Below are 27,891 nucleotides of genomic sequence, written 5' to 3'. Positions count from 1 at the left end.
ATCCGAAGCGCTCACGTTTCGCTCAGGTGCGAATGCGATGGATTTCATTAGACATTCACATCTGCACACATCTGAGTCGTGATCATTCACACCCTGGTATATATTTTTAGCAGCCTGAAATAAAGGAATGAATATGAATGAATGCGAATGAATATTAATAACCCCATTACTAATCCTATTTTGTGTCTGGCATTTTTATTAGTCAATTTTAGAAAGTTTCATGATAATGGATTTTTTTTTTTTTTTTGACACAAATCTACTGACACTTACCCATTCTTTAATTTTTCTGATCCTGGTGCGAGCGGGCTTAGGTGTCAGATAATAAGTGTCAAAATGAAAGTGGGTCAGAGGGAGGTAATACATTTGAATTCATGGCACGATAATATTTTATAATTCACCAAAAGATTGTTCTACGCAGTAAGACGAATGTATGAAGTATGAAATCAGGAGAACTCTGAAACAGCATTTACTACTATTATATAAAAAAAATGGTTCTGCTAATTTAACTGTACAAAAGAAATTATACACTACCACAGAAAAGTTTAGGGTCTGTAAGATTTTATGTTTTTGAAGTCTCTTATGTTCACGGAGACTTTCATTAAAAATCATTAAATACTAAAATATTGTAAAATATTATTACAGTGTAAATTAACTTTTCTATTTAAAAAATTTGAGTGTAATGTGAATGCAAAGCTGACATTTTATCATCATTACTTCATTCTCCCGTGTCACGATCCTTTTAGAAATCACTCTAATATGCTGATTTTTACCATGATACATTTTCTTCAAAATTATGATGAGATTTGAAGACTAAAAAGTTAATATAAACAGTATTTATTTGAAATATAAATATTTTTTGTAACATAATATGTCTTTTCTGATTAAGTTAATGTGTCTTTGCTGAATAAAACGATTTGTTTGTTCTTTCAAATGTACGTCTTGCATTCATGTTCGTTTTGTCACATAAGAATTAAATGTAATGACTTTTTTTTTCTCTTTACAAATACCCTAAATTAATATTTCATGCATATAAGGCTAAAGGGGAGTTGCACCAAGTGGCATTTTACAATCCAAACTATCCATGATTTCTCATAAAAAGGTCAAATCATTTTATATTTTATGAGGCTTATTGAGCATGAAACTGCAGGTTTTGGAACTGAAATTATGAAGTTCAAACCTACAGTGCGAAACCCATTAAAACAGTTGTAACTGGTACTTAATCGAGCAAATGCACCATTAAATGCTTTCATTTCTATTCAGAAACTGACAAATCAGCTCAGAATGTGTTTTGAGTTCCTCCAATTCAGAGTTGCAAGGTTAATTGATAACATCTTCAAATAATCTCATTCAAATCGATTACTACCTGCTAACTGCTTTTGATTTGTTCACGGTTCTGCATGTCAATTTAATTATACATGTTGAACACGAATAAGTGCCATTTCACTTGTTCTGTTTACTTAAGAGTCGATTCCATTTAATAAAGTGAAGGTTATCCCAATCTAATCATAGTCATACATACTGCTTTATGCCTATAAAGAGAAAAGGCCAGAAGATCAATCATCCACACTCCCTTAAACACAGAGTGGCTGAGTATGTGTCTTCTCTGTATTGGTGAAGATACTACATATACATGAGTTGAAGTATTATCACTCGTGTATCTGAACTAACCAATCAAGAGCTCTCAACAGCTCTCAAGACCAACACTTCAACTTACCAACTTACAAAGACTTAATAAAAAGGCCTGCATAAAACATCTCTTATATCACAGCAGAAGTCATTTTATATCACTGTATATATCATGATATAGTATTAGTAGATATAGTAGAATCCAACAAAAACTGTTTTGTACATTACACAACCATGCAAAAATGTTTGTATACAATAACCTAATATGGTTATAACCTAACATAATAATGGACGGACGGACGGACAATCGGACAGACAGAGAGAGAGAGAGAGAGAGAGAGAGAGAGAGAGAGAGAGAGAGAGAGAGAGAGAGAGAGAGAGAGAGAGAGAGAGAGAGAGAGAGAGAGAGAGAGAGAGAGAGAGAGAGAGAGAGAGAGAGAGAGAGAGAGAAAAGATAGACAGACATAGATAGATAGATAGATAGATAGATAGATAGATAGATAGATAGATAGATAGATAGATAGATAGATAGATAGATAGATAGATAGATAGATAGATAGATAGATAGATAGATAGATAGATAGATAGATAGATAGATAGATAGATAGATAGATAGATAGATAGATAGAAGACAAACAGAAAGACAGATCTAAAGACACAGACAGACAGATCTAAAGACACAGACAAACAGAGAGACAGAAAGACTGATCTAAAGACACAGACAGATCTAAATAAAGAGACAAACACAGACAGAGAGAAAGACAGATCTAATGAAAGACAGATCTAAAGACACAGTCAGACAGATCTAAATAGACACGGACAGACGGATAGATGGACAGACATCTAAAGACAGAGACAAACAGACAGATAGAACAACATAGACAGTTAGACAGATAGATAAACAGATAGACAGATATATACAGACAGACAGACACATTTGAATGTCAGATACTAACTTAGATTTTCATTTTTTAAGCTACAGAATATTATACACACCATTATATCCCTTAGCACCAACTCGTCTTTGAACTCAAGGTGTAATCTAAAGTCTAAGGGGATGGGGGGAAAAAATCCTTCAGCCTTAAAGATTTGTCAACTAATTATCACCTTCCTCTTGAATCTTAACTAAAGGCTTTACATGGAAGAGGTACGATTTTACACACCGGAGTTATCTTCGCACCACAGCTGGTGGGGAGACATTAAAACAAAGAACTCAGAATAGAACACAGCCATATAGCAGTTCCAGCCATGATAAGCTAATCGGTTCCACTTGGGTCTCTAAAACCTTTATAATATGCGGACATTCGCCGCAGTGTTTCGAAATGTAAATTCCAGATATATAATGAAGATCAGATGCAACATTTGATGGCTGTAAACACCAAGCAGCTCACGTGAAGCAGGACTGAAGCTGCCTGGAGTAATAACGACAGATCGTTCAGCATAGCAGGGTTATTTGATGGAAAATGCATGCTAATGTTTTTGCTTTGCTGATCCAGCATGGCACTAAAATGACTCTTTCAACACTGGCTCAGCTGTATGAACACAAAACACCGAAACACAAGAAAGGTCCTTGTAGATTGTACGGTTGACTTACAAGACTGATCCTATGACAGAACAAAAAGCAAGAGAACAAAGAAAAAAAAAACAACAACAACGAAACAGCTCACAAGTCAGAGGAGGTTATTATTCTCAACAGCCTAAAATGTATAAATCATTTTACTCACCATGTCGTTCCAAACTCAAAGACATTCTTTTTTCTGTTGATCACACAAAAGAGACATTTTGGAGAATGTGCTTGTTGCGCTTTTCCATACAATTACAAAGAACAGCGAATAAGTGCTAAAGTGCTATATTCCGAGTTTTAAACGCTACAATAGTTTTGTGAGAAAATGACTGAAATTAAAGTCTTAATTCGTTTGAAAGCTCACTTAACATTCTGCAATATTATTGCACTGACATTATCGGTTGAGAAATGAACTGCTTTATAGATTAACTGAACCCATTCCACAATTGAAAAACTGGACAGTTATTGAACCAAACGGAATCAGCACTGATTTAAACAGAATAATAATGGTTGGTAACACTTTACTTAAACCTTTATGTATAATGCATTAATAAATATTTTAATGTATTAATTATGCTTTGTAATGGATTGTGTGATGTCATAAATGGTTAAAACATCAGGATGTCCTGTAAAGAGCACATTCAAGGATTTTAAGGGATATAATTTGTTTAACCAGGACAACAACAATTCCTTGGTCTTTAAAAATGACTAAAATGATCAATTTTAGCACTCTTGCACTGGGAAAATATCTTTTAAAAATGTTGTAATTATCATTTAACAGACTAAGTTTTTATACTTATAAATCACTATCTCGGGAAGAAATGTTATGGTGTTTCTTCATAGAACACAACTTTAGAGGACACGAAGACTAGGGAAAGGACTAACATATTAAAATTTCTATAAAATAGTATATACTATTATTAAAATGTTTCTATTACTATTACCCCCTATTATTCCACTTATTTTTCCATTATGTGGTTCCAAGAACACATTAATATGCAAATTCCAGTGAATAGATGCATTGCATTGAATGGGAAAAACCATGTATGGCCATAAAATAGTATATATCAATATTTTACACTGTATATTCATTATATAGTTGAGAATCATCTTAAACAAAGTTTGGTTAAAATAAAAACCCTGAAACCTGAAAATTGATGAGGAATGAGAAAAGAAGAAGAAGAAGAAGAAATAAAATACTATTGTTTTTGCCTATACCTGTCATTTCATATAATTTTATTTTTTAAACAACTAAGTCCCAGTGTTTCGGACATAGCATATATGAATAAAATATTATAAATTTTGTTTGTTTGTTTGTTTCTTATGCTCTAAACAATGTAATGACATGAAAACAATTCAAAAGACTATTTTCTAGTAAAGCTGTTAAATTAAATTTAGTTAAAGCTATATAATTAAAGAGGACTTGACTTGACCTGACTGACTTTGCCGTGTTCCCAAAAGAAGGCAGCAATGTCCAATAGATAAACGAATCATTCATTTTAGTCAGTCTAGCTCACAAAATTATCTGTAATTTATTCACAAATTCAACTGATCCGACTACTTCTATGATACTTTCAAAGGGCTTTGCATTCTTTTTGAAGCTTAAAGGAAGTTTCTCATTCACTGCACTGTATTAAGAAGAAAAGTCAGAGCACTCTTTAAAATTTTTCCTTTGCATTTCACAGGAAAAGAAAGCCATATGAGCTCAGAATGACGTGAAGGTTGTAAAACCATGACAGAAACTGAGAAATGAGCTACCCCTTTAAGATAAGATTTATTTTTTGTTTTTGGGGTCAAGTCAATGATTCTTTTAAAAAGACAGACAACGTTGCATTACGCGGCACGGGAAAAATGGAGGCTCTGAACGCAGAGTGCTTCTCTTTTAAAGGTCATTCTTCCTCACTGGTGTCAGCCTCTTCGTATGGGGAAAAAGTGAAAGGATAAACTCTTCTGACAGCCAACAATGCATTATGTATTGCTGCGCTTTTTATAGGCCTTACTTTGCCACTAAAACATAATTACATATCTCTATTCATCTGTGTATGGGCCAGAAGAACACCACTTTTAAAAGATATGTTAGATCCTTCGCTAACTTTCCCATTGCTGCTTGTTGGTCAGTGTTTAGGTTTTTTTTTTTTTTAAATGGATAACGAACACCATGAAAAGAGCCTTTTTATAAAAAGAGCCTAATAAAGTGACAAATTATTTATTTAGTGTCAAGCAATGAACTCTTAAACTAATGTGAGGTTATTATATAAAGGTGGGTTAAGGTGTAACGGGTCAACAGTGTAATTACAAATGTAATTACACAAATTAATAACAGTTGTAATAACATGCAGGTATTCTTAAAAAAGAAGTACAAACTATCTAGCTAGTAATTAATATAAAGTGGGATTCTGAAAACATAGCCTAACTGAATCTGCATACACTTTTGCATACTTACTTAACACAGGTAACTCCTTATTAACTAAATGTAAGGCTAAAGCAGTTTGAAATCGCTCTTTATTGTTTAAAGTTAGTTGCCTCTGCATGTTTACCAAGCAGCTGCAAATTAGAGATCATCTGCAGACGTTACAACCCAGACATGCTGAACTGCACCACTGCCCTCTGGGATTCCGTTTAGACCTAGATTAATAGCATAGCTTTGCTGTAGTACACGTGTGGGGTCAAGCAGAAAAATCCATTGCGGCAATTGTGGACTGAACTTTTAACCTATAGTAATTAAAATGACTAACATATGGCCTGAAGGGTCACTCATAGCACCTTTCCATGTACAGTACATTTGTGTCTTATATATTGGGGGGCGAATCATATGTTAAACTGTAAAACAAATAAAAATAATTTAAAGTTAATAATAATAATTCAAAAGATTACTGGAGTACATTTTCAAAGAAAATACCATATCCGTCTTTAAATTTCACATTTATTTCAATGTGTTATTTAGAATTTCTTAGTAAATTTTTGTACATTTTACTAGCAATTGACGAGTTCTTGTCTTTTATGAGAAAGCACTTCCCCGCCAAAGACGAGTTTTTACAGCTTTCCGTGTTTTCAATGTTATAAGGTAGGGGGCACTACAGAATCACTACAGAATCACCAGATCGAAACACAGGCGAAGAAAATGCAGAAACAAGCAATAGCATATGTAATCTGTAAAATAACGCAATAATCAAACATTAAACAGCATACAAATCAAAACTGCCTAATGTTACTGAATGAAATGTCGACCCAGGACGAGCTATAGTACTGTGCAAGCAATGAAAAACAAGTTCAACCAATGAAAACCTCACTTAGCAGGAAGAATACAGATAGCCATTGCTACTTTATTTTATTACATTTTGATCAGTTTTGAGGTGCCAGTCCGAATCTGGATTATTAAATTGAAACAAATGTGAGGTGTCACCAAGGGTATGTTTAGACTACAACAATGTACTAAAAATTGAAATTTTTTAAAAAAGTTTTTCATACAGACAACTACATTGTCAAAATGATCCCTGTTCACGTGGATCCATGAAAATGACTAAAAATACTGTGGTGCCAGGACAGTAGATGGCAACTTCACTTTTTAAGGAAGCACGACGCACCTTTCGATTTGAAACATTATACGCATGTAATATATAAATAATAATTTAACACTTATCTTGTTCACTTTTTTCTCTATTTTTCTCTTCTCTGCACCAGACTGATAGTGTCGCTGCCTCTTCATTTTCAAACTTTAACGCACACAACTGGCACAAGCAAACTTTATCAAATGTCCGCATTACTGTCTTAACGCCTGGTGTGTGGACCCCTGGTGGCCAAGGGAGCCCTATGCAACCGCTTATTTCGCTTATTAGGTAGGGCCGGTACTGCAGTCAGTCAATGACACAACCCAAAAGCGCTGAGCCACCTTCCAGGCAGGCTTGTGGGGCTGATTAATATTTATAGAAAAACAGCTTAAGGGCAGTCCCCTTGAGAGCTATCATTCCACTTTGCTGCCTAACACTCGCAAAATATATTGACAAGTCCCTCTCAGAGCTGGGCCCTGCCCCTTGAAAACCTTTCTAGCCGAGCACGCACTAGGCCTTGAACCGAAGCCAGTTTGCTCAGGAAACAAAGTGATGAGAGAGAAAACGAGAAAGAGAGAGACTCTGCCTCTGGCTAGCCAGACTAGGCCAATTTACCAATTCCCTCTACTTTCCCATTTAATAAAGTTTCTTCACTGAACATGTCAGAGACCGCTTTATTGCTAAAATCGATCTTTATGCCTGGTTCAGCAAAAAGAGAAACATACGTGTTTTCTTCTTAGTGCGGTTTGCTAAGGCAAGCATCCCTATTACTTTTGACCATAAAGTACTTGGGGTTAGGTGTTTTTCAAAATCCTTAACCCTAAGTATTAAACTTTAGCACAAAAGGTGCAGGATGGGTGAAGCACATGAGAGCAGGCGCAGTAGACATTATAACTTAATTGTGTCAAGGCTTCTCGTCTCAGGCTCTTTCAGTTACACTAGCTGTACAAAAACTGCCGTTATGCTGCTTGAAACATATAAGGAAAAATGAGCATGTGACTACTCACTAATATTGATCACATTTTTTGCTTAAATGATCCTGCATTGTGACAAATTAGGTCAGATAAGTTGCACATTTACACCTGATATTAATATATATTTTGGTTGATCGGATAACAAGTGGACAACACTAAATACGAGTGTAAATGGGTTTTAAATGTTTTGAGTGTGTCTACTTTCAGGGGTGGTAAGTAATCAAGTAAAAATACTTTGATACTTTACTTAAGTATTTTTTTCGGGGATCTGTACTTTACTTGAGTATATTTTATTTGCATCTACTTTTACTCTTACTCCACTACAATATTAAAGGCAAAGTTAACTTTTTACTCCAATACATTTCCCCATGCCCGCTCCAAGTATTAAGTCTTTATTACACTTGATTTCCAAACCGGTCTGGTCGGTCATGGATGATCAAGTCAGGTATAGACTTGGAAAAGCTTCCCCATTCCCTCTATGATAATCATGATTCAGATAATCATGAGTTAATGTATTACTAATGAAGAACTAAACCATTTATTAATGATTACTGCATCAGCAACTAATGAACATTCACTATGATTAATAGATTAAGTAATTTATGAATTGCTATTAATTAAATATGACATCATTAATTCCCTAATAACATATTACATTAACTAATAATGTAAATTCATGTATTCAAAGCCATGCATTCCGACTCTCAGTTGTCTGTTTAATTAATCATTAATCATAACAATTGGCAAAATTATAGTATGACTTTACTTGTTGAGGCACATGACTATTAACTAATGGTTACGTAATATGTCATTGTGGTTATGGCTTTTAAATTAATTTTGAATTAGTTAATAGTATCTTGCTCCTCATCTGTTTTATGGAGCTAATGTTATGGAACATGTCTGTTTTAAGTTTAACCCCTATACTACGTTAAGATGCTTCATTGTCTCCTATTAATTGCAAATCTAACAAATTCTTAATTGCAGTATCTAATCTTATCATTTGTTCAATTGAAGCATTTCATATCAGTCCCAAAAGATTTTATCTGCTTAATTATTGATATTTACAGTTAATTTGAATATTTACTTTTTACTTTCGGTACTTGAGTACGTTTTAAATCTGATACTTTTGTACTTTTACTCAAGTGATGTTTGAATGGAGGACTTTCTACTTTTACTGGAGTATTTTTTTATTTAGGTATATATACTTTCACTCAAGTCTAACTTTTGAGTACTTTTACCACCTCTGTCTACTTTCGACCACTTCCAGGAGGTAGTCGAAAACGCATTCGACCCGATTGCTTTATATAGTGTAGACGCTCATGTGGTCGAATGCATTCGAACAGCCAGAAAAGACCGCCCACTCTCCGCCTACTGATAAAAGATTATGGGACAATCACGGGGTTTAAACTTTCTCAGCTGGAGACCCAAATGTGGTTGGAAGACAAAAAATGTACCAAGCACAATGTTCCCTCAACATTCATGATTAACACACTGAACAATGTGATTGAGGTCTTGTGGCTGTAAGAGAAAAAAAGAAGACAAAACCAAAAATCAACATGGCTGTTCGCCATTCCAAATATACTCAGTAGTGGAGAGAGTTACAGCGAGAGGAGTAAGGGAAGAGCGTGGGAGGTTTAAAAGCAAATTAGAGTGGATCAATATTTCTGTCTGACTGGCTCAAGACTAAGTGAAGTGGCCTTAAAGTGCTGATATTCTCTCGCCGTGTGTTACGACTGACACATGATTACGAGTAAACAAATAAATGAACGTAACCTGTAAGGCCACAGCCAATTTAGTCTTGCATGGCCAAACCATAGAAGCTTTCATTGGCCAAGGACCGCACGAGTTCGATGTGCAGACCGGCGTGCGATTCATTCAAGAACTATGTGCAAGTTTAACTGCAACAATTGTGTGCATTGTGAACTTCACATACTTTTGAAAGTACAGTTAATCCTAATAAGCACCCATTCCCAAGGTTGTAAACATAACTGCTTTCTTCTTCAATTAGGGGGTTTGGCGTCACAAAGGTTTTGTTTCTTGGTGGATCGTTGAAGAACGAGACACACGTCTCCTGGAAATCAGATGAGGACTTCGACATTCAGCCATTGTCTGTGAGTGTGACTTCTCAGGCTCATTCTCCATATTTACTTCATATTTCCCATTTTGAGTGAAAAAGTAAAGCAACTTTAAGTAGATACCACAAATTAATAGCTGTTAAAACACCACTATTTTTAGCAGAGCTATTTTTGGAACAAACACACCAGGACAAAAAGGACTGTTTAAAATGCGTTTACACAGAAATTCATTGTGCTTGGGGGGGGGGGGGGGGGAGGGAGAGACTCATTTCTGTCTTTGGAGGCAAATACAAAGCTACTTTCCAGCGTACAGTCACCCAAACGTCTATGACACAAATGTTACATTTCACTATTTGATCATTCACCAACAAACAGAGACTGTAGCGTATTAGGTCATATAAGCGGGTCTCTGTTTCTTTACTGTTGCTGTGGCTGATCATTTCCATTGTGATTCATTTCTCACTGATTCAATTTTCACAAATGGCTACCCATAATTATCTGCAGTGTCTGCATGGTGTTTCTGCATGACTGCACCCTCTTTATGAGAACGGGCCCATGCGCAGGGGCCAAATTCCTTAGTAAGCCTTTTAATTGTTTGACCGTAATTGCTGTTGTATTAGATGGCTTAGTATATTTTACATTTCAGAATCAGAGCTGATTTTGCCTTAAGACCCTCTGTCTTTGAAACACGAACTGTTATGTTCGCCTCTTTCATTCTAGTATTGAACAAGATGTTTGAAAGTACGGATGGATGAGTTTTGTAGACTAAAATAAAAGCAAAAAGGTCCGTCTGTTATTTAACACCATACCAGCATCAAATGACAATATTCATGCCTATTATAATATGCCTATTATACTAGTAATGCATTTACCTTTGTTTTTTATGGCACAATTTCTTGTAAAAAATAAATTAAAAAAACTACTTATTTAGTTTCAGGTGATAGACTTGTGCAACTCCAACTAAACTGAAAACATAAAAACTACTTAAAAAAGAAAAATTGTTTAGTTGAAGGTGAAGTGCTAAAACAACTTAATCCACACGAAAATAAGAAATGTTCTCTGGTAACTAGCTATTAGAAAATACGATGAAGTTTAAGATTATAGGAGGAAAAATTTATAAAAATTACTAATAAAATGAAAACCAAAACTTAATATAAAAAACTATATAGACAGAAGAAACAAATAAATGACAAATAAAGACAAACACAACACAATGTATAAATGTCTTAAAACTTTAACTAAACTGAACTTTAACTAACAACAGAATATAAAATATAAATATAATTTTAACAAACACTATAATAGTACACGGTATAAATTATACTCAAAACCAAAAATAAACTCCCATAATTCACTCTGGTTACACATGAATGAATGAATGAATGAATGAATGAATGAATGAATGAATGAATGAATGAATGAATGAATGAATGAATGAATGAATGAATGAATGAATGAATGTGAAACGAATGCTGGAAAATGAAAAAGAAATTCAACTTTTCATTGAGACCATTTTATTCCAATTAAATTCTCATGAATGCATATTACTTCCTAATTATGATTCACAAACTCATAAGTAGGAACATCCCAGAAGGATGCCAATGCAGGCAGCATCTGTGACAAAGACAATAAATGACATAAAGGAAAATGCTATTCTCATCAGTTAAAAGTTTGAGGCAATGGCACAAAAGTTAAAAAATAAATACTCAAGTAATTTAATAACACCAAATTATATTCCAAATTTTCACCATAATTGAACAATGCTTGCATATCTCAATGAATCGTTTGGAATCCAAACAATAAAAACAGCTAATTTAGCCCTATTTACAAAAATTAATGAATAAATAAACAAAAACAATACCATCATATTATGACAATGTAATATTTTGGGCTCAGATTAAAGGATTCATAGACATTCAATTTTACAGTCGCACAGAACTCCAAATGTGATTCCAAAGAACAGGAAAAAAACATATATATATTAAACATCATATTAAAACCATATTTAATACAACAATGAGATCAAAAATAGATATTTTGTATTCAGGTGAAGTATTCACTTGTAATTTTTGCACTAACACAGAACAGACAACTTATATTTTGAATAGTATAAAATGTTATACTTACAAAAAAAAAAGATTTATTTAATTTAGGGCATAGTAAAAGTAAATTGGAACAGGCCTTAAACGGTAACACAAGTAATGGCCTACTTATAGTTGTCTCTGCATATTAAATATCAAACACTTTTAAAGACAAACTATTTTAACATCCTATTTATCATTGGACCGAAACAGTGAAGTGCAACAGGGAAATTATTATTTTTTTGCATTTTCTCCTTACACTTGTAATGCGAAACCATTTCTCAATGACTAACTGTCACCCAATCGCCCAGAAACGACTTTAGACCTAATGTACTTCGTCTAACGTAATATTATATGACTTTCAGTGATTAACGCCTTGGAACATTACGTAGCAGTTATTCCAACAAAAACATTCCTAACGCAATGAGTGTCGCAGACTGCGTGACATTCAAACGCGGTCCTCACTTCTGGTGTCCTTTCAATGGCAAATCACTGGGGTCTAATTACCTGCAAATTAACTGCCATTTCACCATCTTGCATAAGATTATGTGCCACATGATGAAACGCCACTGGGGAGTCCAACCTGAAGAGAGGAATCCATACATGCAGAAAATGTGGGCGCCACTTTGCTAGTCTGATATCAGGAAAATATGTGACGGATGTCTCAAGAAGTGCTCGGATAATGTAACTCTCAAACAGCGTAAATACATCTTATTATTTACATGTCACTTTGTCCTCTGTTCCCACAGCTTCGCGAAGTGGCCTCCTCTCTCATTTCTGCCTCGTGTTTGTCTTGCACGCGCACACACAAAAGCATGCTCTCTCTTCCTCCGCTTCTCGCTTGCATACACACCAAATCCCTGGAGTCTTTCTCGACAGAGGAGGCAGGTCTGCCACAGGACAGAGTGCGTTTCGTCAGCGGCCCAGGCTTAGTCACTACCTTTATTTCCCCGCTCTCTAGAGCTGAGGTTGCAGCATGGCCACTGGAGTTCAGCGCTGCCCGGCAAAACGACTGAATCACTCTCGATAACAAACACAAAATGTGTCACTTCTTTGTTTTATGATGCAACACTCAATCCACGATCCAGCCGAAAATAAAGCCTTGCTTGCCACCATCTTTAAAGGAACTGTATGTAAGAGCTGTATTTCAATTAATCATAAAATGGCCCTGATATGTCACTAGACATTAAGAAATCATGTTCATTTCAAATACTTATATCACTGACAACAGTAGTCCGGTCAGGATATTGTCATTTAAAAGTTGTGGTTTCAACCCTCAACTGATGTTGATGTTGTCATGTTGTGTTTTGGCCTGAAGCTCCACCCTCCACCTATTGACCAATCACGAAGTCAGTAGTGTTTCGACATCTGGGTTGCCAGAGCTTCTCTAGTTATCACAGCTGCAGCTACAAACGTTCCTGCTGGATCCTACAGCCGATCTGGCAACCTCGAGTCGGGGGGAGGGGATAGTGATTGCAGTACCAGTTTTGGCCACAATCTTCCATTAAAGTCAGCATGAAACCAAAATCTAATCTGATTCTGCAAACGATTCAAACCAAACCAAATGTCACGTTAAGCAATATCCTCATTTGGTGTGTTGTCTGGGCGAGTGCTTCGAACTTGGAATGTGGCCTGAACCCACAGTACTCCCCGTATCCGTGGCTGAAATAGGAAATAGTCAAAAGTGAGGAGGGATGCTTTCGAGGAATGGAGGCGAGTCGGCTATCTATAGGCCTCCAATCGCACTGATTGGGTAGAACATTTGAGGAGCTCTTTTCCAAAACGCTATAAATCCATTTTAATAGTTTTCATGAAAATGTAATTTTTTTACCTACACCCAAACATATAGTTAATATTCGATTTATCCTGTGAAAATGGTCAGTTGGCTCAGTCTGAACATGTTAAACAATGATTGTTATATGAAACAACAATATTGTTGATTATAAATTCAAAGTTTATTTTTATTTTTTTCAAAACGCTACAAATCCATCCTTTTCATATGTAGTTGGTTTATGTATTTACACAAAAATAAAAACAACAACAAGCAACACATGTCCCATGCAGCATATGACAGGGATCAGGGGTCAAGACAATCTGCTGGTTACAATCGCGTTCCGGGCGGCGGGTGGAGGATAGGGGTGTCGTAGATTGCCGGTAAGACTCGCGTTCTGTACGGGATTATGTTCCGGCCGGGATCGCATTCGCGGGAGCACCGCAGCCTGAACAAAAAGACACTTTTACTTTCAAAGAGGCAGGGGCTCAAGACGAGATGAGAGGATATATCGCATTTAGGCTAAAAACAGGCTCGGCGCTTATAACGGTTTGGAAAAAATCTTGCAGTCGGTATCTTGCAGTACATTTTAAACAAGGAAATATAGCGATTTGGCATTAGACATTTATACAGCAGACAATAGATTCAGTACACAGTAAAATACCATGACAAACTATTTTTTTTTAATTTGGCGTTTATCGAGTTTTGGGAAAGAGCTCTTCATTTGAACATGTTCCCCCCGAACTTTGTTAATAAAACATCATTCAATGTCAATTCAGAGTACTCGGATACATCCATATGCATTTCATATCTAGTTTTAGAATGAAATTCTAGAGGGCACGGGATTACAGGTCCTTTGCAAGCAATTTGCAGCCAATATGATTGCTTGCTTAACATTTAAATAGTCTGGTTCAACAGATATGACCAGATAGGAGTTGTGCAAATATGACCTGGAAGTCTATTTAGCCGCTGGTTCCTTTTCATTTTCTTATGGGGTTTTTCAGTTTATGAGTAAAATAAACTCTGTGGTAAACATAATTTGATTACATTTTGACGCCATACACTGCACACCTAAAGCTGTCTTATTTAGTTACTTATTAAAAACATACATTTTCAAAAATGAACATAACTGCTTGAAAATTCATGTTTTCGCTATGACTGTGTGTAATGTACATTGTAGAAGGGTTCTGACGTCTAACACTCTATAGTCGCTGTAGGCTAGTTTATGTGAAACCCTCCACCTCCCCCAGCTCCACCCGCTTAAATCTGCAATGGGATTTATGTATGTTTATTCTGCAGAAGCAGCGTAGCAGAATTAGTTAGCCAAATGGCCATATACGTTAACATTGTCATTAGGGATGCTAGTCATTACTTTTATGGTATTGTTATCGACCTGATAAGAACATTTGGATGATACACTAAAGTAGAGTATTTCCTTCAGCTGAGACACTTCAGTTGCACACTGTGCACCATGATGACTTTGATTTGCTTGAAATATGATTGGAATAACTTCAACAAAATTAAAATACAGTTATGTGCAACATGTGCAATGCAGATCTGTCATATAAGCAACATACAATTACAATGAGAACATTATAATTATTTGCTTGCATTGATTTCAATGTAGAGACTTTAGTTTTTGTAATCAGTTTCTCAAAAAATATTCTTGGATTTATATTTAGTGGTCAATACATCAGTTATCGACTTCCAAATATAAAGTATTATCAATATTGGCCAATATTTTCATATCAGTGCTTTCACATTTGGGAATTTAAGACAAGTTTGAGGCTATCCTAACTTTAAGAGGTTATTTCAAATTGTTTCTAAGAATTTATTAATCCACCAAAGCTCCGACTAATGGTTTTTAAATTGAGGTTTTTTTTGCAGCACTACCATACTTTAGCATCTGTTCTCTAAATGTTACATTATAAATCTATTTCCATTGTCATTAACAGTGTCTATATTCAAAGACAGGCTTTTATATTTGAGTCTTAAGCCTGTAAAGCCTCAACGATCTTATAATGGCTCCAATTTCCTCTATTAGTCCTGGAAAGAAGCTTTAATAATTGCCATGCACACATAAAAAACACTTGCAAAAGACAACTTGAAAGATCTACGGCCGACATACTTCAGACAGACAGGCCGTTTTTCCAGACACCTGAGCAGAAACGTATGAGACGCATTCAAGTTTGTGACAGTAAATTAAGCTCCGGCGACAAAAGTTGAAATCTAAGACTTATTCAAGGAGATTGCGATTAGCTTCCAGTGACTTATGTGAATCATCACAGAAATTGCTACATGTGTAGCGTGAAATGTGGGACACAATAGACGCACTGTTTCACTCAGCACAAGAGAGGTAACATGAACCTCCATCCTTTCTGGAAAGTGGCTCAAGTGCACATATTAAGGCCTCCTCCTTTCACACGAAGCCCCCCTCTCCAAAGACCACTTCAAGAGCAGATTCTGCCTGATATGAATAATGAGATCCTCCAGCAAGAGAAAGAGAAAAAGCCACTATCGAGAGGCAACATCAGGCAAGCCTTTCAGGGAAGAGAAAATAAATCAATATCATACAAAAACATTCATTAGCGGTGTCTGCTAAAGCAAGAATAACTATTGCTCATATTTAGGGTCAGGGAATGAACAACCTCCTGACCTTAAGCATTAGACTCTTCTCTTCCGTCTCTTTAAGACAGTTGTATAACCTTGATTTTATTTTAATTCAGAAATGCTCATCATAGTATATGTACATGTTTAAGTGTTTCCTGGACAAAGAAAATATGAGCATTATGCCACTGCCCCTCGATACTGGCTCTGTTGTGCAACAGGAAAAAAATGTCTCCAATAGAAATTTTCTAATGACTGATCACATCTAAATTTTCCAGATGGGCAAATTTATTTTTCTGTGAATTGATGCAATTTGATTCACAGAAATTAATTTTAAACAAAAAAAATTTTTTAAGATGTGATCAAACCAATTTTAAATTGGAGAACAGTTTTTTTTTCTTTTTCTTTTTTTCTAAAATCATTTTTGGAAGAAAAATAAAATGAAACATAGAAAAAAAATATTTTCAAAATCAAAAAAGATAAATAAAAAAAAAAGGTGCAACGTTCTTAAATAATAAAAAATCTGGTCTCCAATTGAAAATGTTCTAGTGGCTGATCACATCTAATTTTTTTAGTTGGTCAAATTACATTTCTATGAATTAAACTGCATCAATTCACAGAAATTCTGTTCGGCCAACTGAACAATTTAGATGTCATCAGTCACTAGAACATTTTCAATTGGAGACCTGATTTTTTTATTTTTTTTACAGTGTACAAATAAGGTTCAACAATTGTACAATTGTATAAAACACCCTGATTTTACTTTATGTCCTACCAAAAATAAAAATACAAAAATGTTTCAGAAATGAATACATCTGCTCATAGAAGAGTTGCCAAGTCTTATATATAATTGCATTTTTTTATGTATCACTGAAAAATGTATAGGTCCGGAAAAAATCTCTTTGCACCATTAACTAATATGTTTTTGGAAGAAAAGTAAACAACAACAAAAAAATGTATACAAAATGGTTGAAAAACACGTGCAGAGTAAAAAAAAAAAAAAGGTTTTATTTCTGAACTATTTTTTTTTCTTCCAGTTAGCTTAATAAATGAAAGATTATGATCAACTATTAATAAAGTTTTGTTTCAGATTTTGTTTTCTTTTAACAAATCTTTTTCCTTTTTCACTTTTTCCTTTATGTATTTTTTTAAAAAAATGCTCACCATAGTTGAGTTGTCAAGTCATTGCAAAATGAATTATGTACTTATGAAAATGAATAATAGATCCAGTCATTGACCCACATAACCATTTGTGCTAAAAATTATATAGATTTTGGAAGGACTGGTCCCTGCTTAGAAACCAACAAGCATTATTCAACTGCAGTGATGTTCTGGCAAACACCCACATAGGACAGGCAGCATTCACATTTTTTATGAGCATGTAAAACCTACTTCAGATTTCTCTGCATCCAAACATCACCACAAAGGTGAGTCAACGCAGGGGGCAGCGACCCCGCAGGGTTGTGGGAGGCAGATGATTTAGGCTCCAACACAAAAGGTCCAGGGGTCAAAAAGCCGAGTTTTGACTGTTATCAAAACACAACGGCGCGAAGAGCATTCATCAACTAACTATTCAACCAATTGGCCAACAAAGAAAAACAATTGGTATTAAACACATCCACGAGAATCTTTTTCTTTCCCGAGATGAGTAATAAGGTCATTTACAGGCCATGAGGTACATTAGCATTGCTCAAACAAAACAGACAATGCCACAGTATACAAGGATAAATGGAGAAACCTCAAGTCTGACCTCACTCTGGCACAGTACTGCTGCTGATGGCAAATAGCCAGTAATTGATTAATTACCCAGCGTTCAAAGGCGGCATTTCGTTCGCATGTCAACCAAAGCAAAACCATCATTTGTTTTACCAATCCAACGTTTCAACTGCTATTTTTCAAAACGACTTCAGCTTTCACCTAACGATAGCGTGGTGATCTGCATTTGAGGGATTTAAGGGTAGCATATAACTTCCCAGAGGTAAAGTGCATTGCTCAGAGGTTGCTCTTTCAAATCTCATGAGATTTCACCGGAGTTTTCAGTTAGGCTTCATCTATGCTCCTTTTTAATCACCAAAAATCCTTTGGAGTATTAAGAAATGTAATACTGGTGAAATTTTTGTCTAAAAAAATATAAACTAATAATTATATCCATGTTTTGGTCAAAGTCCATAAATGGCCAATATTCAAAAAAAACTAATACCAATGTTTTATATGTTATAAGTGAATTTAGGAATCACCATATCAAAAATGAATATTCATTTTGAGATTTGGCGGGGTTTGTATATCTTTTTTTTTCAAGGTTTTGTTTCCTGTGCGCCTTTTTATCCATCTTTTGCTGCATTGGAGTGTTTCGATAGTATTGGTGGTGCTGTGTCCTATTGCTACACACCATACAACTAAAACATTTGCAGAAAGAGAAAGCTGAAAACCATAAAGAGTGAAAAAAAAAAAAAACGATTAGATGGAGATGGATGACATGTAGAGCAGCATGCGGTGAGGAACATTCTTCTGTTTATGATATACCACACAACTAGATTAATAACGGCAAGACATTTCCAAGCAGTAGCCTACCTAATATCTAAAATAGTGCACAATCTAAATTCGAAGTTAATGTGTTACAAATAAATTAAGCGCTATTAGAGTGGTTACAATTAACCTGGTAAAAATGTAAACATGTGAAAATATTAGTTTCTTCTTTTTTTATCCATCTAACCGGACCATAGAATGGGATTTGACATCCTATCTGGCAGATAAGACAGTAAATTAGAGTAAAATAACAGGTTTCGCTTGTCCTGTGTGAATGTGCCACATGAAATTCAGATATGTTCATTTCTAAATCACAAGGTCCCCAGATAATATTAATCACGTGTGAATAGTCGAGTCATAGACAAATACTCTCTTAAATAGCCTGTGCGTAGCACTTTATCTTTTAATAAAAGGAGATTTCGAACAAATGACAGAAAAAACTGAGCACTTACATTGCTTCAGTAAACTTTTTGTAAACTTGAGCACTTACTGCCTCAGATGCGGCCGTTCTAATGACAGACAAAACACGCATGTGTCTATCTGAGCTTGATTTTGGTAAAATGTTAATAATATAGTGACACATGTAAGTGTCTTACCATAAAACCCCAATATCAACTTTTACAACATAGTCCTTAATTATTAAAATTTTTTTGTAAAAAAAAAAAGTGCCTTACAGTGACAATATATGGTATTTACGAAGATCTTGAGAGGAAATGAGAGCTCATTGGGGTCTTTTTCTCAGTAGAAACATCTGAGAGACATAAGTCGCCATGTAATCTCATTGCAGTCAAAGAGAAACAACTGACATTTTCTTTCCTAGGGGTTTACAAGCAACGCTGCCTCTCTCGATTCTCTGGGAAAAATTAAAACCTTCCTAAAGAGACTATGTAAAATATGGTATTGCAGTATAATTTCTTTCAATAAAATTGCTTGGCAGTCAGCATCCCAGATTGAAGGGAGTATACCTGGTGAAATTGCATGGGAATAGGTGCCCAGACTAAGAAGTAGGATCTCTTGAAAGTCATTTGAATGTAAATGTGGCAGCTGTTGTTCCTGATCCCACTTTTAGAATACACAATGTCCAAACCCACTGGAGTGAAGAAAAAGCTTTTCTTTCCCCCAACACACAGAAAAGCTAGAGTCACATTTCATAAAAACACCCAGCTACACTTCACATTTAAAAAGTAATGCCGCAAAGCCCCGACAGCTGCGTAGCCATACCAAGAATGTGTCTCCTTCAATGAGAATTTTCCCAAGATTAACCAAGTTTCACTAAAGAAAAAAGAGAGCGAAAATTCCCTCATTCAGCAACTCGCAGCCCTCATTCAGCAAATCTCAACTGCTCAGTTGACCAGTCACCGTTCAGTGATTCTGGAAATGAAGAGAGCCCCGGAATTTTTCTCCCCCCTCTACCAACTTTCAAGTCCAATAAAACGTTGTTATTTCGACAGGCTGCCATTAGCCTTATGTACGATAAATCACAGCATGACAGACTGCAGCTACGACTAAACATAATGCTGCGGGCAAGCAAATACGCCCCCCTGCACCCTTTGCACTCATCATCGCCATTAATAGCGTTCATGTTGAGAAGGTGAGCGGGAAGGCTGCGTTCGTAAAGCCCAGCTAATGCACCAACTGTACCGTATGACAGTGATTTATACGCCGTCTGAGAGGGACAAAGCAGAGCTCTGGTCGTTTGAGCGTGCAAAAATTAGCGGATTCCTCCCAAAACAAGTGACCGTGACAATGAGCTTCATTTACAGTAAGACTTTCTCTTGCTGTCAGAGCGACACGTCGTTTAAACAAACAGAGGCGGGAAACAATGATGTATTGTTTTGATTGAAGCACTGTAGAGTCGCGAGTAAGACCTTTTTGAGTGCTAATTACCGGATGCCACGGAAGCTGTTGGTTGTTTGTCTTTACAGGATTTCAGGAGAAGTGTTGTTTCAGGCAATTATCACAATTTAAAAAAAGCAATAGTAAGGACTTTCGCTTAAATTGAAATTCAAGGCACTTTTATCTTTTGAAGGGTTTTTGAAGCGTAGATAGGATTTTTGACTGAAATACATTCTAAACATATTTTAAAAATATGCTGGTAACACTTTACAATAAGGTTAACATTTGTTCACTACTTTAGTTAAACATACTTCTACATAATTTATTAATCATAGTTTATGTTAATTTCAGCATTTACTAATACATTATTAAAATCAGAAAAGAAGTGGTATTTGTTTGCATTAGTTAATGCACTGTGAACTAACATGAGCAAACAATGAATGGCTCGATTTTTATTAACTAATATTAACAAAGATTAATAAATACTGGAAAGTGTATTGCTCATCATTGTTAATTCATGCTAGTTAATACAATTGCCAATATTACAAAAGTGAGACATTAATACATTAACTAATGTTAAGTTATTGTAAAGTGTCACCAATATGTGCATGTGTGCGTGTGTGTGTGTGTATATATACACACAAACACACACACACACACACTAAAAGAAAGATGCATATTATGACAAAATGTAAATTATGCAAATCATTTTTATTATTATTATTTGTTTTCTACATAGGTGTCTTATAGGCATCTTTTTATCAGGCATCATTTCTTGCATTTATATAAATAGCTTTGCATTTTGCGAACTAAAACTCATACTAACATAAGAAGAAAAATGCCTATAACCCCCCCCCCCCCCCAAAAAAAAATTTTTTAAGCATAATTTCTAAAGCATTTAAGTTCACGTCTTACATTTCTAAGCATATATTTTTAATGTGTCAAATTACCCATACTATACATAACCTATATTAAATAAACAGATCAAAATAAAGATGCCCAATTTTATACATTATAGTGTGCATTTCTAAGAAATATTGCATTTCTTGCATTTCTACGTTTTTTCTTTTTCTTTTTTTACTTTTGTGAACTGAAACCCAGATGTGACACTTGCATTAAAAGAAAACTGCCTAAATAATTTGACAAGATATTTATTACACAAAGAATTAATTTTTTGTCACATTAGGAATCTTTTCTAAATATTTCACTTTTTTCCTTGCATCTCTAATGCAGCTTTCCTTAGACTTTTGTCAAATGATATCCAAATGTATATGTACATTAAAACAAATATGGCAAATTTGATACATTATATTACATTTTTAAGGAATCAGCCATTTCATATACCGCTATTTGAGCTATTTGAGTTGTTTTGTGCTGCTTTTGCATGTATGTTTGTTTTTGCACACAGTGAGTGAGGACAAAGCAACATGCTATCACATTCACAAATTAAACATTTGTTTATTTGTGAAAGAAAAAAAAATACAGGAGGAGACACGTGACTCTCGCATTTATTATTTTAACAAACTATCTTACAAACTGACACGTGATCATTAGGACAAATTGCTGTTTATGGTTTAGGTTTAGCCAGTGTTTTTAATCTTAGTGAATAACGGGGGTAGTGGTATTTACAGCACTATAAACTGACACACAATAAAACCCTAATTGCATTAGCAGTCAGTGAGGGTCACACAACTTTCACATTGATCTCAAATGGACTGAGCACACAGTAGGTCACTGCTATAATGCAGTTCATTGATTCAATTTTGCATACATGTTTGTTCATAACAACCCCCACACCCCACATTTTCCCCTTTCTTCCTTACTAACCAACAATATACCTAAGCTTATGGAAACACCACACTGTGTTGTAAAAAGGCTCTGGTAAAGTATTACAGTTCTATCTATCTTAGAACTAGACAGTTCTAAGACTATCTTCTTCATAATCTGATGACAGACCTCTGTTTTCTGCTTCTGAAAACTAATGTCATGATTTAAAAAGCAAATGTGTCTAGGTTATACTTCTGCCCTTAATGGTAAGGGTCGTGGCATTTCCGGACAACCTTGGCACTTCAGCCAATAAAAATACATTAAACTACATTTGGCCATCTAACCAATCTAAGACCATTGCGTTTTTCGGAGGAATGGGCTTCATAGAAGCAGAAAGCAAACGAGCCGTTCAAAGGACAGTGAAGACAACGGTGTGGAATAAAGGTCAAATATAAGAAAAATACGGCGTAAAAAAAAAGAAGAAGTATTAAGACATGTTATACTGTGTCCCATAAACACAACCAAGCTTAGAAAGAAACCACGGAACCACCCCTTTAAAAGAAAATACTATTTCAGTCTTTCTATACTAACCTTATGCTCATTGAATAATTTGAAATATTTGAGTAAGCCAATTCATGCATTTAACCTAAAATTATCATGTAATCTGAAATAAAATATTTTTAGTAGTGGAAACTTGGTTAGGTTTAATTATCGTATTCAGTAAATGCTAACTTTATAATTGGCAACATAATGCTTTGAGCATTAACATAAGATAGCAATTCCTGAATGAGTAAACCAATTTAGAACATTTAACATAATCTGTTCTTAAACTAAAATCTAAAATGAAACAATTCACATTACTTAAAATGCATCAGTTTGGTTAAATTAAAAGAAAAGGAAAGTTCTAAATACTCATAAAAGTGAATTTCATTGAATTAATCTGTTCAATTTAAGTTTACCCTACTCAAATCAATAAATTATTTTGAGCATTAGGTGCTACTTGCTGTATCTTTGTAACTATCTGTGAAACTTACTATTGAAAGTGAAAATGCTTTCAGTGGAAATCCTTCACCAATTTATTTTTCAGCAACATATTAAAAGGATAATGGCCGTTTAACAGAATTATGAAAAATAATTATGTTTGTTTTAGGCAACGCACTCTTATGGCAACTTGGATGTTTTGGAGAATCATGGGGGAATAAACAACTTTGTATGATCACATTCATATGTTTTCATACAATCTGCTTACACCTGACTAAGGGCTAGGTACTTATTTAAAAAAAGTATATATGTATCATACTTAATCATAAAATCAATTTGTAATGCAATGATGTCTTCTTGTGATAATGAGATTGTGTTGGTTTTTAAAGTTTTCCTCAAGAGCACCCCCATATCTGCCATTGGTAGGGCAAATTAGCCACAACATGGTTAGCCACGCCCCTAAATGCACACCATTGGTTGAGCCAATGTCGCTTGTTTAGGCAGGTTGTTCGAACAGAGCAAAAATTTGATAGTGCCAAAACATTGTATTGCATAGGAACAGTCCCAAAAGTAGACAAATGATGTTTCTTTCATACTATTGGTGTATCAGATTATATTTCTGAGCAGTGTTTGAGCAGGAAAAATGGCTCACGGCACAAGAGTCTTGTGAAGACAGTGATCAGATGTTTGTAGCACTGCAGGGATAAAGAGACCTGGCAGGGGTGCAATTCTGGAGCTCCTTAATCTGAGGAAGGTGCAATGAGCAACACTTCACACACTGTGTCCATCTTCCACTGATGTCTACACTCCTTCACAATAGCTCAGCTATGAAGCCTTATTACATGAGAGACTCCACATCCCTACTGGAAGAAGAGTCACTGGGGAGTGCAAGCAATTCATTGGTTTGTTTCCATCATTGTTTCGTCTCATTGCGGTTTCTCAAATGGCTTCAAACAAGTCAGTAGTTTATGAAGCCAAACCAAACCGACAAGAAAGAGCTTGGACTATAAGAAAATGGGCATTTTGGAGAATTTGTTATAGCTAAATATCCAAATTATGCAATGCTATCCATCTAAAAGTCCACATACAAGTTCATTTTCATAAAGATCACTCGAGAAGTAAATGAACATTGCATAATGTAAAAAGAGAAATGATTAGAACAAGATAAAAGAGAGAAGAAATTAGCCTGATGTTTTGCTTCGTTCTCTTTGTAAGGGTGAACAAAGGAGAGTTGCCTGAGCTTTTCTTTTCATGGAAATCGCTTGTGTGAACCATCGCAGAGTCCTCATCAACTTGGACCATGACAACCGGGAGAATACAGGGCTGTCCTCGAAAGGTCAAACCCATGGGGACCCACCAACTTCAGACTCATTTAGGACCGCTACACAACACCTCACGCCACACTACACTACAGAACTCGGGGTCGCTCAAATTTAACCCCATGAAGCTTGTAACCCTCCGCAGGGACAAAAACACAGGCTTACATAAATTTACATTAATTAATAATTAAATTTAACCCGTGATAAAGATTATATGGTAATGATTTAGGGTCTCATTTGTTAACCTTAGTGAATGCATTAGCTAATACATTTTACAGCATCTTTGTTAATATTAGTTAATAAAAATATGATTATTCATTGTTCATGTTACAGCTCACACTGGAGTGACATGGATTACTTTAATGATGTGTTTACTACCTTTCTGAGGCTTGAAAGTGGTTGTTGCGTAGGCGGTCAATGGAGGGACAGAAAGCTCTCGGATTTTATCAAAAGATCATTTGTGTTCTGAAGATGAACAAAAGTCTAAGGTTTGGGATAACATCTGGGTGAGTAATGAATTAACCTAACCCTTTAAAGTAGTCTTCAACTCTACTAAATAGCAGAGCCAATGGCGCTTTGCTTCGGATCTATTTCCGTTGGCGGAGAAGAAGCTTTTGAAACATAAGCTATATGATTTTTACTAATCACTTATTGTAAAGTGTTACTAATGATTAAATGTTTATTTATATGATTTTTTTTTTCTAGTAGAGTGGCCCTCCCAAAAAAAAACTGTACTCTTAAGACGCACTTATCCAAAATATTAAACCAACTTATTTCACTTTTCTGAGCAATTCTGTATGTTAGAGGAATATGCTGACTTTTTGGGACTTTAGCTTATTCACCGTATCCCCCAGAGTTAGATAAATCCATATATAACATTCTAATCTCCGTGCGTGCCATAACTCTGTCTGACCCCCACCGCTAGCCTAGCTTAGCACAAAGACTGTAGGTAAATGGCTCCATCTAGCCTACTGCTCAATAAGTGACAAAATAATGCCACCATTTTTCTATTTACATGTTGTGACAGGCCGACAGAAAATGAAAAGTTGCGATTTTCTAGACAATTATGGCTAGGAACTATACTCTCATTCCTGCGTAAGAATCAAGGAACATCGCTGCCATACCAGGGGTGCAGCGGCGCAATGATATTACGTAGCACATTAAAATAGTCTCAAGCACGTTCTCTGTGCAAGCAGGTTGTCACGTTGGTTATGTTGACAGAAGTTTCCCTATTTTCAGGCGCTGTGTAATATCATTGCGCTTCTGCACCCACGGAACGGCAGCCAAGTTCCTTGACTATTACACAGGAATGAGACAATAGTTCCTAGCCATATCGGTGTAGAAAATCACAACTTTTCATTTTCCGTCGTTCTCAGTGCACGATGTAACTATACACATCACAACATGTAAATATGAAAATGTTAGTGTTATTTTGTCACATATTGAGCAGTAGACTAGATAGAGCCGTTTACATCCAGTCTTTGTGCTAAGCTTTTTTTTAAACCCAATCAATTTATTTTGTCAAATATTTGGCTTGCAGTTGTGTTTGTTTCATCTTTCTTTGGAAAAAATAGAATTTGCCTTAATATTGTGTTATCGAACGCAATGCCATACCCCACTGTGCATCCAAAGAGATTTTGTGTATGTTTTGTGTATATTGTATAAGATGAAGAATCTCTTATATCATTCTGCTACAGTATCAAATTTTCAACAGCCCTGCTGTTATGAGGAATGCACATGTGTGCTACTAAATAAAAAACAAGATTTAACATCTCAAAGCATTTTATTCTCTCCCTCCTCAAGCAGAATTAACGTAAACATTTGAATTACAAAGAAACACACTGGCTGCAGTTAAAATGCAGCTATAGTAATGTCAGTCCACACATATTCTGCCAATATCTAATACTTTTTCAATAAAATACAACAGCATTACCCATGAATGCCCATCACGCCCTCACAACAAACCCTCAGACCCCAAATAGGAGGGAGTTAGAGAGTAGGAGGCAAAAACAAGAGCTGTAAATGCCCATTTGCTTCACAGAATCGATCTGGAAAAACGCAGTATCCCACAGCCAGAAAACAAACGCTAACAAAACTAAATCTTCTCTATATTCTAAAACTATGGCCATTCATCCATATAACACCCTTAAGTGAAGCATCACACAGGAGTGGAACATGCAGCAGTAAGCAGGTACACCCTCGGCCCATTAATATGGGATGGATGTTGAGTTTGAATGCTGGAAAATGCTGGAAAATGCCCCAGCTAATGAGTACAAACTTATATTTAGAAGCTTAGAAGGAAGCTTGAAAATCTAAGAGACATGAATCTTTTATCCTTGAGCAATAATTCATGGTCTTACATGAAAACAGAGTGCAGCCAAGCCCTCTTTACTTTGCACTGCCCTTCCATGCTGCAAGTTTACAAGCTGCTCCATAATAAATAACAGAGGAGGCTGTGCGTAATAGTATCAAGCATCCTCGCGCATACCCCAAACCAAACGCTCCAGCTGTTTCTGCAACAACACGCACTTTTCTCTTGAACATGCATCTCACCATTGCTGAAGAAGAAGGCGTCTATCCAGCTGTGGAGGTTACGGTCGCTTTTCCGGAAGGTGTTATGCTCTTAATATCGGTGTCTCATCATCATGATCTCCCGTTTGGAAAATGAATAGGGGGGGAAATGTCCAGCGCGCCGCATAGAGAGAGAGAAGGAGAGAGCGCTCGCGTGAGAGAGCAGTGCGCATGAATACGATGAGCCGTGTGTTTTACTGCGGAGAGCTGGAGGGCGAATAGCGTCCGTGTGCTGTAGTGCTGAGTCCGTGAGCGCTTGCAGTGGAAAGCAGTGCAGCAGGCTGGAGGCTGGAGGGAATGCCGAGGAATGACAAGCGGCTTCCACCATCCACAGTCGGCTCGTACCATGTGTGCGCACGGGAGGGGGGTGTGCGTGTGATCGCGAGCGCTTTTTACGCGGGATGGTAGTGGAACATTTTAGTAAAACGAGTAAAAATTACTACAACACAGCTGTGTGCTTGATAACATGCAAGGCACCTTAACGTATAGGGTAAATGTGATGCTGTATTTTGAAATTGCATCTATTTTACTGTAAAATATTAGCAGTAAACCTATAAATTCGCTTACAATTTACGAAGAAAAATAGAAAAAATTATAATTAACAAGGTAATGATGTTTTTGTAAATAAAAAATCGTGTAGGCTAT

At 35.8% G+C, this 27,891-nt stretch overlaps 1 protein-coding gene across 10 annotated transcripts in view; it reads right to left on the bottom strand.

Annotated features, from left to right (window-relative positions):
* The window catches only part of tenm4 (teneurin transmembrane protein 4), a 294,119-nt gene extending 266,558 nt beyond the window's left edge, over positions 1–27,561 (bottom strand). For all 10 annotated transcript variants that reach the window (XM_067450936.1, XM_067450931.1, XM_067450930.1 and 7 more), the window contains exon 1: positions 27,229–27,561. The gene's annotated coding sequence lies outside the window, so the exon portion shown is untranslated. The remainder of the gene's footprint in view (positions 1–27,228) is intronic.
* Between the last annotated feature and the right edge of the window lie 330 nt (positions 27,562–27,891).

This window comes from Pseudorasbora parva, chromosome 8, assembly GCF_024679245.1.
Source record: "Pseudorasbora parva isolate DD20220531a chromosome 8, ASM2467924v1, whole genome shotgun sequence".
NCBI lineage: Eukaryota > Metazoa > Chordata > Actinopteri > Cypriniformes > Gobionidae > Pseudorasbora > Pseudorasbora parva.
Note: the sequence above shows the minus strand (reverse complement) of the source record. Positions and strands in the feature narration are given on the sequence as shown.